General features: G+C 44.4%; 1 protein-coding gene across 3 annotated transcripts in view; it reads left to right on the forward strand.

The window, feature by feature from the left end:
• DGKB (diacylglycerol kinase beta) overlaps positions 1 to 20,115 on the forward strand; it is a 430,346-nt gene that overhangs the window by 12,085 nt on the left and 398,146 nt on the right. Inside the window, exon 1 of one of the 3 annotated variants that reach the window (XM_061585672.1) lies at positions 9,026 to 9,094. The exons of the other annotated variants lie outside the window; for them this stretch is intronic. The gene's annotated coding sequence lies outside the window, so the exon portion shown is untranslated. Of the gene's footprint in view, positions 1 to 9,025; positions 9,095 to 20,115 lie in introns of those variants that run through there. 3 annotated transcript variants of the gene reach the window in all.

Genomic DNA, 20,115 nt, shown 5'->3' on the forward strand with positions numbered 1-20,115 from the left:
CAAAGTTAAAGAGGAAAGCACAAAAGCAGGACTACAGCTGAATGACAAGAAGACTAAAGTAATGACAACAGAAGATTTATGTAACTTTAAAGTTGACAATGAGGACATTTAACTTTACCTCGGCACAGTTATTAACCAAAATGGGGACAATAGTCAAGAAATCAGAAGAAGGCTAGGACTAGGGAGGGCAGCTATGAGAGAACTAGAAAAGGTCCTCAAATGCAAAGATGTATCACTGAACACTAAAGTCAGGATCGTTCAGATCATGGTATTTCTGATCTCTATGTATAGATGTGAAAGTTGGACAGTGAAAAAAGCGGATAAGAGAAAAATCAAGTCATTTGAAATGTGGTGTTGGAGGAGAGCTTTGAGCATATCATGGACTGCAAAAAAGACAAATAATTGGGTGTTAGAACAATTTATTCCAGAACTATCACTAGAAGCTAAAATGATGAAACTGAGATTATCATACTTTGGATACATCATGAGAAGACATGATTCACTAGAAAGGACAATAATGCTGGGAAAAACAGAAGGGAGTAGAAAAAGAGGAAGTCCAAAGAAGAGTTGGATTGGTTCCATAAAGGAAGCCACAGACCTCAGTTTACAAGATCTGAACAGGGTGGTTCATGACAGATGCTCTTGGAGGTCACTGATTCATAGGGTCGCCATAGGTATCGACTTGAAGGCACATAACAACAGCAGCAACAATGCAGGAACAGATTGAAATACTCAGGAAAATAAAACATCTTCACCTGGAGCTGAAATAACATTGGGGTAGGCTTCACATAAGCCTCTCTGAGGAGGGCATTCTGTAGCCAGGGTGCTGCCACTAAAAAAGGCTGTTTTTCCAATTGTTATCTGCCATACTTCACCTGGCAGGGGCAGCCTCTTTATATTCTCTCTTGCTTGCTTTGGAAAACAAGTCTCTAGTTTTGCCACGGACTGTGTGGGAAAGTAACTTGTCAAATGGAAAATTCATCTGCAGCAGTCCTAAACATGGTTAATGCCTTCTTAACCATGGTTTGAAGTGTATTTACTATTAACAATAGTTAGTTTTGGTGGAGATGTAATGTGCGATCCAGGGGTAGCCAACATGATACTGTTCAGATGTTGTGGACTACAACTCCTGTCAGCCCCAGCCAGTATGGCCAATGGTCGGGGTGATAGGCGTAGTAGTCCACAATATCTGAAAGACTCCAGTTCTGCTGTCTGTGTGCTAGACTATGGGATCGCACAACTATTGATATTAGTGGCTGTGTATTACCCATGCTGAATGAGTCACAACTGCATTGTTCATGATGTCATTTTATGGATATCATGTTATGGAAAAACTCTGGTTTTCCAGAAATTCAGTGGCGTTTGAGCCCTGAAGAAGAGACTGAAAGAACTGGGCATGTTTATCCTAGAGAAGAAAAGACTGGGGGGAGATATGATAGCATTCTTCCAAGTATTTGAAATGTTGCCACACAGAGGGGGGCCAGGATCTCTTCTTGATCGTCCCAGAGTACAGGACATGGAATAACGGGCTCAAGTTGCAGGAAGCCAGATTTCAACTGAACATCAGGAAAAACTTCCTAACCATTAGAGCAGTACAGTAATGGGACCAATTACCTAGAAAAGTGGTGGGCTCTCCAACACTGGACGCATGCCTGCTCCATGCCTGGAACTTACTGGACCGCGGGGTGAGTTTTGTGGCCGCAGCTGAAGCACGAGCTGCCATCTTAGGGGAGTGTGTGCACTGGGCGTATTTAAGCCCATGTCGCCTGCTTCCTGCCCTCCTTTGAATTTCGCAGCTACAGCTTTGAACTTTGCGGGTGCAGTGGCAGTGAGCATCGACCCTTGGCTGCAGTGAGCTTGATCCTCTGGCTTCCCTCTTTGTTCTCGGTGGCTAGGAGGAGTGTGCAGCAGGAAGCACAGCAAGGTAGCCTTCTGGCTGGATTTTCCTTTCTGTGCCTGTGTGGGCGGGAGGCTTGTGCGCGGTGTCATCTGTGGGTGGGTGGGGCTTTTCTTTAGTCCTTTGCAGCCCGGGAGGGCCAGGGCCAGGGGAGGGCAAATCCTTCCCCCCCAGGCAGTTGCGGCCGCGCTTTGGAGGCAGACTTGCTCCCCCTGGGATTGCTTGTGGTGGGCATGCTAATGCACAGGGAGGGAGCTAGCACCAAGCACAAAGTTGGTGCGGCTGTCCTTTTGCCCCCCCTCCTGTGGTGGGCATGCTAAAGCATGCAATCTCTGTGTGGTGGGCCTTTTGCCTCCCCCACTGCAGTGGGTGCACTAGTGCATGGGGCGGGGGCCAGCACCCAGCGCCATCTTTGTGGCAAGTGTGCTAATGCATGTGAAGCCAGCACCATACGGGTGTGGCGGACCTCCCCCCACTGCAGCTGGTGCACTGACACAGGTGGAGAGAGCCAGCACCCAGCACCATATTTGGGTGGCGGGCCTTTTGTCCCCCCCACTGATGCTGGGTGGCCTGGGAAGGTTCGCAGCTTGCAGGCGAGGTTAGCGCTCAGTGCTTACATTGGCCTAGGCTCCTTGGGCCGTCGTAGCGCCAGTACCCACCTGCTACCCTTCCCAAGCCAGCTTTAGTGTGTTCCCACCTCTCTCTTCTGAGAGGCATAGGCCTTTGGGCAGGCGGGTGGCCTTTTCTTGCTTCAGACAGCTAAAGATACCACCGGAAAAAGGATAAAGTGGGCTGAAGGGAAAAGGCAATGCCCCCAAGGCAAGGGGTGGGTGCCTGCCTCCTGCGGCTTTAGATGGGGGAAAGGAGGATGGGCCACCATGGGCAGCCATCCTGGCCAGGTTGGAAGCGCTAGAGCATGGCTCACTCCAGCCTGATGTACTTGAGGCTCAACCTGCACAAGGGAGGGCAAAGGAGCCACTGGCTATGCGATCCCACGGGAAAACACAGCGTGCAGTGAACAGGGTTAACAAGGCTGTTATTGATGCCATCCTAGCTCAGCTGGATGCACTCGAGGCTGGGCCCAGGAGGGCCGATGCGAGGACGAACAGAGCAGAAAGAGGAACAGCTCCCACTTCACAAGTCTCCCAGGGGCACACACCAGACAGTGCACTGGGTGAGTCCCCTTTTGCAGCACACCAACAGGGTCAGTCTCAGTGGAGCTGGCCCCCCTGGGGGTTTCCCTACTGGCCGTTTTCTCCGCCGGCTGGGATGGAGGAGAATGGGCAATCAGGGATCCCCATGGGGGCGGGGATAGTATGCAACAGCTAGGGGAGGCCTGTGAGCAGGTGTGGGTCCCTGCGGGGATGTCAACAGAAAGGGGGGCTCCATCCTCCGCATCTGTTGCCCCTCTTGAAGAGGCTGCTGACCCTCTTTGTGAGAGATGGGGCTATACCTTTTGGGGAGACATCAGCCCCACTAGGCTTTCACCTACTACCCGCCACCAAAGAAAAAATATGGAAAGGGAAATATGTGGACCTATTCTCACTTTTATACAGGGAACCAGTAAAAAAAGACAAGGACAAGGGTGACAACGTGGAACCAGATAAACCCAAGCGGCGACGCATAGAGCGCACTTGGGCTAACTGGTTGCCTGCATTCCTAACGTACATGGGGGTGGTGATGCAAAAACACCCACAGAGGGGCTCAGTACTTGTTAAATACCTTGATATCATATATCGAGATTATTCTGAGTTCCAGGGGGCTGCCTGGCTCGCCTATGATGAGGCGTTCTGTATGAGGGCGGCTTTTGATACTTCTCTCCCCTGGGACAAAAAGGAGGCTGACCTGTGGCTGCAGTTTATGTCACACTCCAAGCCCATGGCCGGCGACAGGACAGACAGTGGCCATCTCTTAGCTCGGCAGGTAGCAGCAGCTCCTCCCCACAGGCCTGCGGGGCAGGTGGTTCAACCCCTCCTGCTTTGCTGGGAGTTCAGCTCCTGAGGCTCCTGCGGTCGGAGCCTCTGCAGATTTAGACTCGAGTATGCAATATGCGGAGGGCCCCATGCCTGCATGAGCTGTCCCAGGGGCTGTCCCTTCAGGGGTGGGAGCAGGGACGCCACTGGCCTGAGAAAGCCAGGAGCTGCAGGCACAGCTCAAGGAAAATGGCCCCAGCCCATTTAAGCTCACAGAGCTCCAACACTTCCTTAGTCTTTACTTCCTAGTCCAGGATGCACAGTTCTTGCTGGAAGGCTTCACAATGGGTTTTCGAATCCCCTACTCGGGTCCCAGGTGGGCCTTTATGTCCTGCAATCTTAAGTCAGTGGTGGGCATGGAATCGGTTGTGTGGGAAAAAATAGACAAAGAAATCAAGGTAGACAGAGTGTTGGGACCCTTTCCGGTGCCACCCATCCCCTCTCTCAGAGTTTCCCTGCTGGGCCTCTTTCCCAAGAAAGCATCAGGCAAATTTTGCCTCATACACCACCTGTCCTTCCCTTGGGATGAGTCTGTCAATGATTTCATCCCACCGGACCTGTGTTCTGTCCACTACACTTTTGACTGTGTGGTGCAGATGGTCAGGAACTGCGGGATTGGGGTCCTCATGGGAAAGTGTGACATCAGGTCATCTTTCCATCTCCTCCCTGTTCACCCATGGGACTTTGAACTGTTGGGATTTATTTTTGGGGGTGAATATTATGTGGATAGGGCATTACCGATGGGCTGCTCGATCTCATGTTCTGTTTTCGAGTGCTTCAGCTCTTTCCTTGAGTGGGCAGTCAGGAGATGGGCAGGTCTGCAATCAGTGGTGCACTATTTGGATGACTTCCTGTTTGCAGGCCCTGCAGACTCTGATGCCTGTAAGGCCTTTATGGCCCATTGCATGGTGCTGGCAGGGTCCCCCTCACAGCTCAGAAAACAGAGAAAATCCACCGCTCTCACTTTTCTGGGCATCAAGATTGATACCGTGGCTAAGTGCAGTAGGCTCCCTCAGGACAAGCTGGTGGCCATTAGGGAGAAAATCACTGAAGTTGTTAGGTCTAAGAAGGTGACACTGTCCACTCTTCAGGAGCTGGCGGGCGAAATGAACTTTGTGTGTAGGGTAGTAGTGCCCGGGTGCACATTTCTGTGGTGCATGTATGATGCCATGTCTGGTTTATCACGACCCCAACATCACACACAGGTTACAGCCACTCTTAGAGCTGACGTTGCAGTGTGGTCTACCTTTTTGCAGGAATTCAGTGGGGTCTCCCTATGGAGGAGGGATTGCCTGTTGGAGGCTGAGCTACAGGTGCACTCTGATGCCTCAGGTTCCTGCAGTTTTGGGGTTATTTTCCATGACACATGGTGCCACGGCAGCTGGCCACAGGGCTGGGTGCAGGCTGGGTTAACCCGCGACCTTACATTCCTGGAGTTCTTTCCCATTGTTGTAGCCATGCAACTCTGGGCTGACAAGTTGTGTAATTCCGCAGTCCACTTTTGGTGCGACAGCCTCCCTACGGTGCATGTTATCAACACCCTGTCTTCTAAAACCTCAACGTTATGCACCTAGTGCGAGTATTCATGCTCCAGTGTCTTTGCTATAATATCCTGTTCATGGTGTGCCATGTGCTGGGTATCGATAATGGTATTGCCGATGCTCTATCACACAACCAGATGGAAAGTTTTCACCAGCTGGCGCCATAGGCAAGGGCTCAACTGGACGTAGCTCCCCCAGTGCTATGGGAGATTGGAGGAACGAATCGGAAAGGGCCATAAGCCTGTCCATAGCACCCAGCACCATGGCCAGCTATCAGGGAGCAGGTAGGGAGCTGTCAAACTTCAGGGAAACCAGAGGCTATGCCCAGGAGTGGCCCATCCCTGTGGAGCATCTTATGGAGTTCTGCTTGGAGGGCAAACTGAGGGGCATCTCAGTTACGACCATCAGAGGTAAGCTCTGAGGTCTCTCTTTCCTGGCAAAGGCACGGGGCTTTCAGGACTACACTGGCGACTTTAGAGTCCGCCGTATGCTAGAGGGTTGGTCCTGCAAGTGCCCATGCCCTGGATGCCCACCTCTCCCTTTCCGCAGAACTACTTTTCGGCCTGCAGGGACAATGGAAGGACTTATGGTCTTCCCCTTTTGAGGCACTGCTATATTATGCGGCTGCCCTCACCCTATTTTTCGGGGCCTTTAGAATCGGGGAGGTAGTGGTGGGGTCTAAGACAGATGACTCCCTTCGGGCTGTTATGGTTTCACACCTCAGCTAGAAGGCAGAGTGTGCCCTCCTGCAACTCAGATGGTCCAAGACTGACCAACATCGTAAGGGACGCCTGATTGTGTTAGCCCCCTGTCAGCAGGAGGAGATCTGCCCAGTAACGGTCCTGCGGCACCTTGTGGCGGTTTGGGGCCTGCATTTGGGGTACTTGTTCATACACAGGGATGCTCTGCCCCTCACCAAGTATCAGTTTTGGACAGTGGTGAGGGCTGCGCTACATAACTTGGGTGTGGACCCTCGTAAGTTTGGGAAACATTCCTTCCAGATAGGCGCGGCCTCCACCACTGCCCACCTGGGCTTTTCAAGGGAAAGGCTACAGGCAATGGGCAAATGGTGTTTGGACACGTACAAAACTTATATTAGGCCACTGGCGGGGATGCAGAAGGCCAGCTGCTAATTGTTACCCTTCCTCCTGATGTTGGTTGTTGTTTTGACAGGCCACTGGAAAGGAATGGAGCAGGCACACATCCTCCTCTGCAGCCACAGCATGGTTTTCTGGGCAGACCACAGAGTGGCGAAGTCTCACTTTGGCACACAGCTGGGGCTTAGTCAATGGGCCTCAGTGCAGTGGCTCGGCTGCCATGGGATGTGTTGGGACAGGCTCCTCCCCGCACTGTTCCAGCCGGCTGTGGAGCGGGTGGTGCCCCAGTTTCTTGTCATCCACCTGGGGGGGTAATGACTTGGGTGTGTTGAAGGGCAAGGCCCTAATCGAGCAAGCATGTAGTGACCTCCGGGCCATTGCACATCGTTGGCCGGGGGTGCACTTGGTGTGGTCTGACATCCTGCCACGCTGGAAATGGAATTGCACTGGTGACCCACGGGGGTTGGACAGGGCCTGCAAAAAGGTGAACAGGCAAATCCAGAAGGCTCTGAAGGACTCTGGGGGTTTGGTCATTCACCACCCAGAGATAAGACACAATAGGTTGGAGCTGTTTCGGCCAGACGGTGTGCATCTGACGGACGTGGGCAACAATATCCTCCTGATGGACCTGCAGAGGGGCCTACACGAGATTCTTGTTGGGTGTGGGGTAAAGGGAGACTAAGCAGAGGCTTGTCCCTCTTCTGTGGCAAAGAAGTGCAGGAAAAGGTTAAAAGGGAAGGGCAGCTAGGTGACACCTTTGGGGCACCTTTGGGGGTGATAGGCGGTCTGGAGGCCTGCAGCTCAGGGCTATACGGCCCAGGGGCAGAATAAGGGCTGCCTTTGGGACCAATGTGCCTCATCTGCTTGCAGTTTCAGGGCTCCGAGGTGTGGCGGCCCTTGATTTAATCCAAGGAATGGTGTCCATGTCTTATTTTGGCAGTAGGCTGCAATCAAGAGGCAGGGAGCAGCCACCTGTTCAGTATGCTTTAATTTGGATTCCTGCATTGAGCAGGGGGTGGCCTTATAATGGACCTTCCAATTTTACTATTTTATGATTCTAGGATATAAGTGACTCATGGCATTTGTATGAGATGGATTTGGTTACAAAGAACTCTGCAATTCTTTCTGCATGCCCAAGTGAACTTTGGAGTTGCGTTTCCAAACAGCCATCCCCCATGTTGCATGGAAAACTTTGACACTAATGAGGTTTCCAAAGCAGTTTTAGTTATGGCGTTGGAGTCTGCTCTTCAAGAATACAAAATAAAAAATTCCACTTGGCACACTCAGATTAATCACTTGGATCATAGCCACTTGTACTATCAAAACTGTATAGTGGGATTTTATTTAGCCGCTTTAATACTTACACAATAATATAATCAACTGCAAAATTCCTTCAAAAATGAAAAGCTCTGTCAAACTATATTGAATAAATCCCAGTTTCCTACTGAAATAATTGTCAAAATAATTTTTGGAAAGCAATCATTTAACTTCAAAATAACTTACATGAATTTATAGTTTAAGCACATAACACGTAATAAAATTTAAAGTAATATAAATTGTTAAATATTTTCATGATGAATGCAGAATTTATTGCTTATTAGGTTAATGCCATCTAGACTTAGTAATAGGCTGTAAATTTTAATCATGATTACAACTCCAGAAAAAAGTGTCTCTCCATTGTTAATGGCTGAAGTCGAGCTGTTTCACAAGACTTATATCTATATAAATTTTGAGGGAGCTACTGTGATCATTATTTTTTGACATTTTAAAAAGGACATAACTTTAATCAAGCAAAATTATTAAACGAAGCCTGTAATTTTTGTTTGGAACTTGACTACAGTTTTGTTTCTTAGCCTTATATAATCATGTTGTTTAAATGTTGACTTTTCTGCAGATTTCCCCCCAATTATATATACTTTAAATATATCAACATAATTTAAGGGAGAGATCCAGTCAAAATTAAGTACTTTAGAATCTCATCTATGTTGACAGCAATGGAAGAGCATGTGCTACCTGTCATGCCAGCTTGCCAGCCTTCTTGCCCTTTGCATTAACCAGAGGCGATGAAACCAAAGGTGATCAACCTTTGATGTCATCTTTTTTGAAAAGGGGGCGTGTCATGCCAGCTTGCCAGCCTTGCCCTGGCCTGCATTTAAAATGTCTGGATCCCAAAGCCTTGTGGGGAATTCTTCCCCTTGACATCTTTTTTGTTAATTTGCTAGCAAGCAGTTAAATCTTTGATTTTCTTTCATCACTGTGACTTGGTGATTTTTACAACACAGCTGCATCAGCTTACAGTGGTTTTGCACCTTCTTATCAGTGGAAGGGGCCTGGTTCCGTCAAGGCCGTAAAACTCCTTGTTTTGTTATGGGAAACCAAGAGGAGGCACCAGGTGCTGTGGGAACATTGTTTTTTCATCCTTTTGTTGAAAAGGTTAATTGAGTAATTGTCTCCGGCTGGGAGGGAGATTTTTTATCCATAAGAAGAGGCTCAGTCTTTGGTGATGTTCTGTTGTGGCTCCATTTCCATCCTGACTCGCAACTGCCTGAGGGGATGAAAGCTATCCATTGAGAGATCCTATGCTTTGTAAGTATAGCTTAGGCAGAAAGCTTTCTTATTTTGATTTGTGCCAAGGAACTTACTTTACCTTTTTATTTACTAAATCCTTACCCATTTGGGCGTATAGTATTAGGATTCAATTTGCTGTTCAAACTTACTTTTGTGCACCTTTTTGTTTTTGTAACCTTTTATGCTTTTCTTATTTTCTTTTTTTTAATAAACTTTAATTACTTTAAAACCAATGTGTGTTTATTCCAGGGAAAGGGGTCAGTTCCTAAATTCAGTCCTTGCCATTTGACCACAACTACCGTGTAACAGAGAAACGTTTTTACCTGAGACTTCAGAAGGGGCCAGGAGTATAACCAGACTCTGGTCCTGAGAAGCTCTGGTGTTTAAGTGGGCTCTGGAGTTCCCTTTGCCCCAGAGTAGCTAACCAGTTGAAGGGTGGTGGCAGTACTACCTTGCAGGGTTGGTGTTAGTGTGCACAACCTTGGCAAACTAGGATTTGCTGGGATCAATTGCCCAAGGCTGGGGATTGATTCCTGGGACAGTGAGAGCCTTTGGCTGGAGTATTTCCAATGGCAAGGATCCAAAGAGCTACTTTGGAGCTCCAGGACCCTGAAATGCCCAACAGGTTTGTTTTTCTTATATTGGAATGACAGAGTCTCATGCAGTATCACAAATCTCTTTTGAAGTTTCAGATGAGGTTCTCTGTTGGGTAGAGCTTCTGTTCAAGAAATAGAAATCCAAATCTCCCGTGGGCACATGCAACTAGTCATATGGTTCTTTGGATCTAATCCATTGTTTTTAGGATCAGGCTGCCAGTAGACTGTTTTGATTCATTTCTTGAAAGCATAATAGGAAAAACGTTTTCCTGTGGGGTGCATTGAACCACATAATTCACATAAATATATGGTTTACGGTATTACTACATCAGCATTGTGCATCTTATGTGCCTATTTACCATATTCACATTGGTTCACCTTTGCTTTATTGAAGTAGAATGTTAAAAACTGATAAATGTGGGTTGGACTTCCTGCCTTTTTAACACTTGCAGGCCATGCCTAAAATTTAATGGGTCTGCCCTGAAATATCAATAGCTGCAGCAGTGTGAAGATGCAAAATGATGTATATACTGTTGTTGCAGTGAGTTGGCAGGTGTTGCAGGCAAATGGGTAGCACAGATATTAGGACTGGGATGTATTTTATTTGAAGTATTTTCATCCCACTCTTCAGCTTCAAAATGCTCCCAGAGTGACTTACAACATTCAGTACTAAAAACAGTCCTTGGCCTCAGATTTACAATCTAAAAGATATGTCACCAAAGGAAAAGGGGTTGTGAGGGGCTTTGCTATAGTGAACGCCTGGCTGTGACCAGGTCAGTGGGAAGCTACCACTGGCAGTAACTAGTGCCAGTAACCAATAAAAACTACCACAGGGTGCTTGGGGATGGGGAAAGGACACTTGTAGCTTTGGATCTGCTTGATCCAAAGCCCCGTAGATCCCCCAAGGGTTCTGATCCTCGGGCTCCTTAGCTTTCCAGCTTGGAGCTAGCATAGCAAAAATATCAAAAAGCTGCCCTACACCTTTTGCCCTGGATGGCATGTACAGGGCTTGAGATTTGTGATGGATCTGCTTCTCGGCTCCTCCCTTGCCCCACTTAAGATTGCTCAGTAAATTAGTTTAAAAATATCTCTGGGAATGGATAATTGACACTGGTGGTGCTAATTAGGGAATTAGATTTGTGTTTGGTGGCAAAGTGCAGCAAAAATATCTGGATTGGGGTCAGAGCTGTGTATATGACCAGTGCTGTTGGCATTTTTATTGCTAAGCTGCAAAACCAAGATTTTTTTCAGCTGCTGCACCCATATACTGTATCGAACCCTTTATTTACTAAGTGTGTGAGTATGAAAGTTCTCATTTACTGCATGAATAAATATCTGAAAGATTGCCCACTTCCCTATAGACCCTCTCAGGTGTTGAGATCAGCAGAGGGGCCCCATTTGGTAGTTCTGCCACCCTCAAAAACTCGGGGAGTGGTGGCCCAGGTGAGGGCATTCTCTGTGGTGGCCCCTGAGTTGTGGAATTCCCTCTCTGCTGAGGTGTGTCTGACGACATCATTGTACGGTTGTAGGTGAATGGCTTTTGAAACCTGCGACATATATTTTTAGGACCCATCCTATTTTAGGTTGTTTTTAATGCTGTATTTTAAAATGGTTTTAACCTGCCCTGGGACCTTTGGGTGAAGGGCAGGTAATAGATGATGATGATGATGATAGATTTATACACAGACATGTGTTTGGTCTTCCTCTTTTTCTACTCCCTTCTGTCAAACAAGAGATGGATTGATTCCATAAAGGAAGCCACAGACCTGAACTTAAAGATCTGAACAGGGTGGTTCACAACAGATGCTCTTGGAAGTCGCTGATTCATAGGGTAGCCATAAGTCATAGTTGACTTGAAGGCACATAACAACAACTTGTTTGGTCTTCCTTTTTCTACTCCCTTCTGTTTTTCCCAGCATTATTGTCTTTTCTAGTGAATCATGTCTTCTCATTGTGTCCAAAGTATGATAACAAATAAAGTCTTTAATCAAAGTAAATGTATTTTGAATGGATCAAATTTTGGATTGATTTAGGTGAAAGAGATTAGGCAGTTTGTTTGTGGTGAATAATATTTTTTAAATGTCTTTTGTTAAACCCTTAACATAATTGCCTTAAATTGAATGATCTATCGGCCCCCTGATCAAAATGCTCAGGGAGACCTTGAGATGAGATATGAAATTGAGGAAGCATCCAAACTAGGAAATGTGGTAGTAATGGGTGACTTCAACTACCCGGACATAGACTGGCCGCATATGTGTTCCAGTCATGACAAAGAAGCAAAGTTTCTAGATATTCTAAATGACTATTCCCTAGATCAGTTGGTCATGGAACCGACCAGAGGGAAGGCAACCCTGGACTTAATCCTCAGTGGGGACCGGGACCTGGTGTGAGATGTAAGTGTTGTTGAACCGATTGGGAGCAGTGCTATTAAATTGAACATACATGTAACTGGCCAATTGCCACGAAAATCCAACACGGTCACATTTGACTTCAAAAGAGGAAACTTCACAAAAATGAGGGGATTGGTAAAAAGAAAGCTGAAAAACCAAGTCCAGAGGGTCACATCACTCGAAAATGCTTGGAAGTTGTTTAAAAACACTATATTAGAAGCTCAACTGGAGTGCATACCGCAGATCAGAAAAGGTACCGCCAGGGCCAAGAAGATGCCAGCATGGTTAACGAGCAAAGTCAAGGAAGCTCTTAGAGGCAAAAAGTCTTCCTTCAGAAAATGGAAGTCTTGTCCAAATGAAGAAAATAAAAAAGAACACAAACTCTGGCAAAAGAAATGCAAGAAGACAATAAGGGATGCTAAAAAAGAATTTGAGGAGCACATTGCTAAGAACATAAAAACCAACAACAAAAAATTCTATAAATACATTCAAAGCAGAAGACCATCTAGGGAGACAATTGGACCCTTGGATGATAAGGGAGTCAAAGGTGTACTAAAGAACGATAAGGAGATTGCAGAGAAGCTAAATGAATTCTTTGCATCTGTCTTCACAGTGGAAGATATAGGGCAGATCCCTGAACCTGAACTAACATTTGCAGGAAGGGATTCTGAGGAACTAAGACAAATAGTGGTAACGAGAGAGGAAGTTCTAAGCTTAATGGACAATATAAAAACTGACAAATCACCGGGCCCAGATGGCATCCACCCGAGAGTTCTCAAAGAACTCAAAGGTGAAATTGCTGATCTGCTAACTAAAATATGTAACTTGTCCCTCGGGTCCTCCTCCGTGCCTGAGGACTGGAAAGTGGCAAATGTAATGCCAATATTCAAAAAGGGATCCAGAGGGGATCCCGGAAATTACAGGCCAGTTAGCTTAACTTCTGTCCCTGGAAAACTGGTAGAAAGTATTATTAAAGCTAGATTAACTAAGCACATAGAAGAACAAGCCTTGCTGAAGCAGAGCCAGCATGGCTTCTGCAAGGGAAAGTCCTGTCTCAGTAACCTATTAGAATTCTTTGAGAGTGTCAACAAGCATATAGATAGAGGTGATCCAGTGGACATAGTGTACTTAGACTTTCAAAAAGCGTTTGACAAGGTACCTCACCAAAGGCTTCTGAGGAAGCTTAGCAGTCATGGAATAAGAGGAGAGGTCCTCTTGTGGATAAGGAATTGGTTAAGAAGCAGAAAGCAGAGAGTAGGAATAAACGGACAGTTCTCCCAATGGAGGGCTGTAGAAAGTGGAGTCCCTCAAGGATCGGTATTGGGACCTGTACTTTTCAACTTGTTCATTAATGACCTAGAATTAGGAGTGAGCAGTGAAGTGGCCAAGTTTGCTGACAACACTAAATTGTTCAGGGTTGTTAAAACAAAAAGGGATTGCGAAGAGCTCCAAAAAGATCTCTCCAAACTGAGTGAATGGGTGGAAAAATGGCAAATGCAATTCAATATAAACAAGTGTAAAATTATGCATATTGGAGCAAAAAATCTTAGTTTCACATATACGCTCATGGGGTCTGAACTGGCGGTGACCGACCAGGAGAGAGACCTCGGGGTTGTGGTGGACAGCACGATGAAAATGTCGACCCAGTGTGCGGCAGCTGTGAAAAAGGCAAATTCCATGCTAGCAATAATTAGGAAAGGTATTGAAAATAAAACAGCCGATATCATAATGCCGTTGTATAAATCTATGGTGCGGCCGCATTTGGAATACTGTGTATAGTTCTGGTCGCCTCATCTCAGAAAGGATATTATAGAGTTGGAAAAGGTTCAGAAGAGGGCAACCAGAATGATCAAGGGGATGGAGCGACTCCCTTACGTGGAAAGGTTGCAGCATTTGGGGCTTTTTAGTTTAGAGAAAAGGCGGGTCAGAGGAGACATGATAGAAGTGTATAAAATTATGCATGGCATTGAGAAAGTGGATAGAGAAAAGTTCTTCTCCCTCTCTCATAATACTAGAACTCGTGGACATTGAAAGAAGCTGAATGTGGGAAGATTCAGGACAGACAAAAGGAAGTAGTTCTTTACTCAGCGCATAGTTAAACTATGGAATTTGCTCCCACAAGATGCAGTAATGGCCACCAGCTTGGATGGCTTTAAAAGAAGATTAGACAAATTCATGGAGGACAGGGCTATCAATGGCTACTAGCCATGATGGCTGTGCTCTGCCACCCTAGTCAGAGGCAGCATGCTTCTGAAAACCAGTTGCCGGAAGCCTCAGGAGGGGAGAGTGTTCTTGCACTCGGGTCCTGCTTGTTCTTATGAAGTCCTGAACTGTTTAATTCAGTGTAGCCAACATAAGAACATAAGAAGAGCCTGCTGGATCAGGCCAGTGGCCCATCTAGTCCAGCATCCCATTCTCACAGTGGCCAACCAGGTGCCTGGGGGAAGCCCGCAAGCAGGACCCGAGTGCAAGAACACTCTCCCCTCCTGAGGCTTCCGGCAACTGGTTTTCAGAAGCATGCTGCCTCTGCCTAGGGTGGCACAGCACAGCCATCATGGCTAGTAGCCATTGATAGCCCTGTCCTCCATGAATTTGTCTAATCTTCTTTTAAAGCCATCCAAGCTGGTGGCCATTACTGCATCTTGTGGGAGCAAATTCCATAGTTTAACTATGCGCTGAGTAAAGAAGTACTTCTGTCTGTCCTGAATCTTCCAACATTCAGCTTCTTTGAATGTCCACGAGTTCTAGTATTATGAGAGAGGGAGAAGAACTTTTCTCTATCCACTTTCTCAATGCCATGCATAATTTTATACACTTCTATCATGTCTCCTCTGACCCGCCTTTTCTCTAAACTAAAAAGCCCCAAATGCTGCAACCTTTCCTTGTAAGGGAGTCGCTCCATCCCCTTGATCATTCTGGTTGCCCTCTTCTGAACCTTTTCCAACTCTATAATATCCTTTTTGAGATGAGGCGACTAGAACTGTACACAGTATTCCAAATGCGGCCGCACCATAGATTTATACAACGGCATTATGATATCAGCTGTTTTATTTTCAATACCTTTCCTAATTATTGCTAGCATGGAATTTGCCTTTTTCACAGCTGCCGCACACTGGGTCGACATTTTCATCGTGCTGTCCACTACAACCCCGAGGTCTCTCTCCTGGTCGGTCACCGCCAGTTCAGACCCCATGAGCGTATATGTGAAATTAAGATTTTTTGCTCCAATATGCATAATTTTACACTTGTTTATATTGAATTGCATTTGCCATTTATCCGCCCATTCACTCAGTTTGGAGAGGTCTTTTTGGAGGTCTTCGCAATCCCTTTTTGTTTTAACAACCCTGAACAATTTAGTGTCGTCAGCAAACTTGGCCACTTCACTGCTCACTCCTAATTCTAGGTCATTAATGAACAAGTTGAAAAGTACAGGTCCCAATACCGATCCTTGAGGGACTCCACTTTCTACAGCCCTCCATTGGTAGAACTGTCTGTTTATTCCTACTCTCTGCTTTCTGCTTCTTAACCAATTCCTTATCCACAAGAGGACCTCTCCTCTTATTCCATGACTGCTAAGCTTCCTCAGAAGTCTTTGGTGAGGTACCTTGTCAAACGCTTTTTGAAAGTCTAAGTACGCTATGTCCACTGGATCACCTCTATCTATATGCTTGTTGACACTCTCAAAGAATTCTAATAGGTTACTGAGACAGGACTTTCCCTTGCAGAAACCATGCTGGCTCTGCTTCAGCAAGGCTTGTTCTTCTATGTGCTTAGTTAATCTAGCTTTAATAATACTTTCTACCAGTTTTCCAGGGACAGAAGTTAAGCTAACTGGCCTGTAATTTCCGGGATCCCCTCTGGATCCCTTTTTGAAAATTGGCGTTACATTTGCCACTTTCCAGTCCTCAGGCACGGAGGAGGACCCGAGGGACAAGTTACATATTTTAGTTAGCAGATCAGCAATTTCACCTTTGAGTTCTTTGAGAACTCTCGGGTGGATGCCATCCGGGCCCGGTGATTTGTCAGTTTTTATATTGTCCATTAAGCTTAGAACTTCCTCTCTCGTTACCACTATTTGTCTCAGTTCCTCAGAATCCCTTCCTGCAAATGTTAGTTCAGGTTCAGGGATCTGCCCTATATCTTCCACTGTGAAGACAGATGCAAAGAATTCATTTAGCTTCTCTGCAATCTCCTTATCGTTCTTTAGTACACCTTTGACTCCCTTATCATCCAAGGGTCCAATTGTCTCCCTAGATGGTCTCCTGCTTTGAATGTATTTATAGAATTTTTTGTTGTTGGTTTTTATGTTCTTAGCAATGTGCTCCTCAAATTCTTTTTTAGCACCCCTTATTGTCTTCTTGCATTTCTTTTGCCAGAGTTTGTGTTCTTTTTTATTTTCTTCATTCGGACAAGACTTCCATTTTCTGAAGGAAGACTTTTTGCCTCTAAGAGCTTCCTTGACTTTGCTCGTTAACCATGCTGGCATCTTCTTGGCCCTGGTGGTACCTTTTCTGATCTGCGGTATGCACTCCAGTTGAGCTTCTAATATAGTGTTTTTAAACAACATGGTACTCTCCTGATGTTGGTGGAGTACAGTTCCCACGATCCCCGGTCATTGATCATGTTTGCTAAGGCTTATGGGAATTGTAGTCCAATTGGAGGGCTCAATGCTGGCTACCTGTGGTGTAATCGGTCAAAAAATAAAAAAGTCTCTAATTGCTTGACAGCTGTGGCTTACACAGCTTTTATGAATATCTAAATGTTTACCTCATTAAAAGTCAAATTTTATTTTTCATCTATTTTATATTTTATCTAAATTTTATTTTATCTAAAATAAAAATACTTTGGAATGATGGACTTCATAATTAATTGGGAGATATTTTCTAAGCATGATAGGAATCATGATTTCATTGCAAGAATGAGTAATGTAATCTGCAGTGCATAAATACATATCAGGAAGTATGTTGTAGTGATCACAGTGGGACTTCACTTCTAAGGAAATGTGTGGTGTTCAGCTAATAAATGTTTTCTAAAGGTAGAAATAATCATTAGCATTTACATTGTTAGCACCCACTAACATTCTTGTTGTTGAATTCTGGACCAACTGAAGTTTCCAAAGGATCTTTAGAAGATAGCCCCACGTACAGTGCATTCCAGTGAGAATCTGAGGGAAGGGTATGCGTAATGTGTGGGGTTGGAACTAGTTATAGCCCGTATGAAAGTAGAATGAAAGTGGATCCCCAACAAATTAGGCACCGATTGATGCAGAAGTGCCTATGTGGATGAGGCGCATTGCCCTATTGCTACTTAAGGAAGTGGCCTCTTGATAACACACATCACTCTGCTCTTCTGATATCAAGCATTGGGAACGCCATGTCTGCAACGGTCACTAACCTGTGGTTGTTAGAACTATAAACAGTCAGTCACAAGTCTATTGCCTACCTTCCCTGGCTTGAATCTATTATTTTCAGTGGGATTTTCTTTTGTAATAAATACACTCAAGGTTACATCCAGTATCTGAAGTATGTTATTGTTCCGGTTACATATGTGTTATATACATAATGACTGAATCCAAAAAGAGAGATGGTATCCAAGAGAAAACATTTTCTTACAATAGCAGAATTAAAATGACACTGAATATGTTTCAGTTATTATGCAGGGGCATGCATGCAGATTAAATGGGAAAGCTTTTGCTGTATATTTTAAATCGGGCAGTCTTTCAAATTATAATACAGGATTTAGAATTCTGAAAACAAAGTCCTTGAGATTACTTGTAGAAAGCTCTTGAATTAAGTATTCACTTGTAAGACTCAAAGAAATATCAAGTCTGAAAGATAATTTGATTAAGCTTTGTTACCCTAAAGGCACTCCCAATTGGAAAAGGAAAGAGCCTTTGTGGATCCAGAATTAAACTGGAACATTTTAAACACTTTTAAAAATAACCGACTTAGGGGGTTTTTCCCCCCAGGGGAGGAACCAAATTGTGAAAAATGAATTGAAATATATTCTGCAATGTTTTACACATATGTTAAATAAGTTTTTTTTTAACTAAGGAAAATAGACCAATGTTTGGATCCAGACTTAGTCCTACTTAGAGTATCTCCACTGAAATAAGTGAAACTTAGACTAAAACCTTATTGATTTCAGTGGGTCTGACTTCAGCTATTCCTGTACTCTACTTGATCAGCTTTGTCTTTCATATCTTTCTTAAGGACAGTGGCTCTTTTCAGATGACAAAATGGATGCATGGAGGTTGGGTGGTATCAGCATTGCATATTCCTTCTGTGGAGAGCTTTGTTTACTGAAGCAGAGTTGATTCCTGAAAAGTTGATGCTGGTTTGTAAGAATGTTAAATATTTTTCTAGCTCTACCCATCCCTGTGTCAAACATATTCTTTTTTTTTTTTGGCAGCATCATGTTGGAAATGCTTAGTCATTTAATGTTCATCCAACATCTAAGATCTTTTCTCTTTTGAGTTTTTCAGTTAATTCACCAGACTGGTGACTTAAGCTTCTAATAGTTCTGTTGTCAAAAGAAAAAACACTCTGTTCTCCATATCATTTATGTACACACTGACTGAGTTCAGACATATTGCTGGCCATAAGCCACAGTTTGACAAAGTAGTGCATGCAGCTTGAATGATCCCTGGTTTGCTCCTTCCTTTCCTAAGCAGGAAAACAAATGATGGAGTGACTGGTTTAGCATTATGTCCCAAGAAGCCGTCTTGGGTTTTTTCTCTGCCAAAACCCACAAACAAACCATGATTGGGAAGCCAAGGCTTAATGTAGTGCTAAGCCAGCTGCTCTGTGGCTAGTTTCCCCACTCAAAGAAGGGAGGAACAAAGCAGGGAGTGTTTGAGCTGTGTGCACAAGCAAGCCGCATGTTCACAGACTAATTTGCCTAACATGCTTTACAGTCAGTGATAGGTCTGAATATAATGACAGACTTCCAAACTGTATCATCATTTTACCTGCCTTAATACCATGTGAATGGTAAGTTTCATTGTGAGATTTCTAGTGTGTGTGTGTGTTAGGGATGAAAAGATCTGTTCGTTTTGGTTCTCTTAGCTTCTCATTTTTCCAGTCCTAAAGTTGGTTTTCTACATTTCTGCAGTAATTTGCAAAAAAAATTTTAAAAAAAAAAATCCTCATAAAAATTATCCAGGAATTTCTCCTGATAAACACATTTTTATAGGCAGTTAGTCAAAATGTACATATTTTGCAAGCAATTTTGTGTAATGTATTTTTGCATGTTACTTTAACTCATATTCAAATTTATGGACATTTTCCCAAACATGAATTTTTGTAAACATTTCTTGGTTGGCGAACTGCATTGCAAAATTTGGGTAAGTGTGAATTTCGAAGGATGGCTTTGTTTCAGTTCTCATACTGTTTTGGAAGGTGTAAATTTGATAGCTTTGGCTTGAAATGCAAACTGAATTTAATTTCTCATCCATCCCTAGTGTGCCTATATGACATTTCTGTATAGACTATAGTGAATCAAATATTATGACATTTTGTTTCTAAATGCTGTATTCACAAAACTAAAACAAGAGCACCTTTCCTATTTCCTTTTCTTTTTTTCCATTGCATCTTGAGCAGGAATTGACATGAATGTTGATGCTGATTAGTTCAAATAGAATGTCTTTTATTAAATTGCTGAAGCATGCTATTGCTGTACACCTCATGCTGACATTAAAGCTCTGGAATGTAATATAATTAGTAATCCCAGTAGTAGTTGTAATAGTATTAAATTGCATGAAACATCTGTTTTTTAAAAAAGCTGGTTTTCAGGAAAAAATCCACCATGATCTGAAACAAAACCTCAGTTATTTTATTTAAAAGTTCTGTTGTACCCTCTCCCCCTTTTTTACATATAAGACATAATCAGAGAATACCCTCAAATTTGAACTATAGACAATTGGCAGAATGAATTAACTGAACACAGACCTTTGTTTTTTCTTTGGTATGGATTGCTGACATTGTTGATGATTTGCGTATGTGTTTAAAAGGCATTCTCCTCTAGGATGCACACCTTAACGTGGTGAGGGGGG

Source organism: Rhineura floridana, chromosome 10 (genome assembly GCF_030035675.1).
Source record: "Rhineura floridana isolate rRhiFlo1 chromosome 10, rRhiFlo1.hap2, whole genome shotgun sequence".
NCBI classification, from domain to species: domain Eukaryota; kingdom Metazoa; phylum Chordata; class Lepidosauria; order Squamata; family Rhineuridae; genus Rhineura; species Rhineura floridana.